This window comes from Aplysia californica, unplaced genomic scaffold (assembly GCF_000002075.1).
Source record: "Aplysia californica isolate F4 #8 unplaced genomic scaffold, AplCal3.0 scaffold01085, whole genome shotgun sequence".
Classification (NCBI taxonomy): Eukaryota; Metazoa; Mollusca; class Gastropoda; order Aplysiida; family Aplysiidae; genus Aplysia; species Aplysia californica.
Genome location: NW_004798355.1, coordinates 38,614 through 40,949, shown reverse-complemented (window position 1 = coordinate 40,949; position 2,336 = coordinate 38,614). Strand labels below are relative to the sequence as shown.

General features: G+C 36.2%; 1 protein-coding gene across 1 annotated transcript in view; it reads right to left on the bottom strand.

Moving 5' to 3' along the window:
* LOC118478877 overlaps window positions 1-2,297 on the bottom strand; it is a gene marked incomplete at its 3' end in the record, with an annotated part of 23,125 nt that extends 20,828 nt beyond the window's left edge. The window contains 1 exon segment of the mRNA XM_035973263.1: window positions 1,431-2,297.
* Between the last annotated feature and the right edge of the window lie 39 nt (window positions 2,298-2,336).

Below are 2,336 nucleotides of genomic sequence, written 5' to 3'. Positions count from 1 at the left end.
GGGGTGATGGTGGTGTTGTGTTTTCCATCATGTTAGTTTATAAACCTCAAAATAAATCCAGTATTTAAATCTAGACCTAGATCAAGATTAGATCTAAATTCTAGACACCTCATCATATCAAATCCTTGTAAAATGATGATCAAAACAAGGATCGAAGAGGTTGTCTCATCCCCGCTGTTCTGATGCTCCACAGCATCATGTTCCTCACTGTTCGTGTCTGAATAGTCAGTCAGGGTGGTCAGTTTGGAGCCAAATCCCAGAAATAAAATTGGCTCTTTTGGATCGTGTCATGTCTGGCCCAGAGAATTTCATTTGGCTCACTGGCTCTTTTTTGGCTCCAAACTCCAAATGCTCAAGAAGAAGGAGAAAGAAGAGGCATGAAAAAAGAAAAAGAAAGAATAAGAAAAAAAAAAAGAAAGTGTGAAGTAATGAGCTTGGATTGTTAATTATTAAACTAATTCACACTAATTTAACGCCCTCGCCCATTTGGTCTGAATAATTTACACAACCCTTCTACTGTCGGGCAAGAGCATTTAATTGTCTCGTGCTTGTGTCTCATTACGTTTGTACACACACGCTCTCTGTTCCTTGAACCATAATTTATTGTGCGCAAGCAGCTAGAGAGTGAGAGGCCTGCGGTCATTAAATTGTGTGTAAACAACGAATGGTCCCACATATCGCTCAAGTAGCAAGGATAGTGAGCCTTTTTTTTTATCACTGGAGAGGCGAAAAAAGTTTTTATTATATTAAAGATTATTCATTCCCAACCACATGCAGTAAGCCACCAATTTTAAGGGCTGAGGTGATTTTATCTGCCTGCGAGAGGTCAGGGGGGAGTCCTCGCCTCATGCCCACACCGGGGTGGGAGCCATTCTCACCGGGGGGGAGGGGGGGGGTGAGAATAGCGAGACACGGGTTATTCTCAGTGGCTTCAAAACACACAGAGAAGAGAAATCTAGAAGATCTACTTAGATCTAGAATCTAGAATCTAGACTCAGGTTTCAAGAGAGAATTCAAAGTCTAGCAAAGAAAATAGAACTTACAAAAAAAAAAATCTTAAATCAGTCTCATTCTACACTAGATCTAGATCTAGATCTAGATCTAATCTAGAATCTATACTAAAATGAAGTCAAAGACTTGAATTGGGGGTTGGTAGACTTTTATTACTTTTAATTTAAAGTTTAATTTAGCAAAAATTCAAAAATGTAATGTGAATGACAAGTTTTTTAAGACAACAATAATTTATCAATAATAGATCTAATCTAGAGTCTAGAATCTATATCTAGATCTATCTAGATCTATCTATATCTATATCTAGATTTAGATCTAGTTTAGTAGAGTCTAGCCTGTGGTAGCCTGCACAAACCATTCTTACTTGATGCATTTCATTCATTTATTTATAAGCAATAACTCACCTGTGTTGGAAGTCCCTAAAGGTTTCGAGAACTTTGTAGAGTCAAAAGAAACAGAACATTTAAGTTCACTAACGTTCCATTTCACTGGACTCTACACAGCGGCCTAAGGTACTAGCCTCTTACTAGACTAACTAGGCCTAGAGTCTCCAGAACTAGACTAAATCTAGATATTAGATCTAGAGTCAACATCAAAACGCCGCCGGGACACTCTACAGCAGAACCCGTGACACACGAAGGGTAGTCTGCTCTTTTGTTTTGTTTACAAGATTTAAAGCTCATTCGGCGATACAGTGAGATAAGGGATCGATACTTGAGATTTCCTCAACAAATTAGTCCTACTTTTAAGAAAATTATTGTTTCCTTTTAGGATTCCTTTTTAGGGATAAGTAGTTTACGAACCAAATCCAATACAAAAACTTTATTCAAACATACTTTATTACTGTATATTAATTTTAGATTAAGATTATAGATTATTGTTCAAAACATTTTACATTTTTAATGTGAGCTGTATAATTATAGATCTACCAAAGGTTTGATCCGGAAAATAAAATATTTGATCCGGATCAATATAAGATAATGGGTGAGATTTTGGTCACATTAAGATACTCGATATTCGATAAAGATGGTATATTGCTTTGTGGGTGTTGGCTTCGACAGCAGAAATGTATTCACAATAGCTGCGGGCACAGGAGGAAAACTTCAACTGATATAATTGGCCTTCAGTAAATTAAATTGCGTTGTAACAATTTTTAGGCCCAGATTTCTACCTCTGTGATCAGAAATGGCTTTAATAATAATAATAATAAAAATAGTAGATCTAGTAAAGACGATGATGAAGATGATGATGATACTATTTTTGTTTAAAAATGAAGAAGAAGAAGAAGAAGAAGAAGAAGAAGAAGAAGAAGAAGAAGAAGAAGA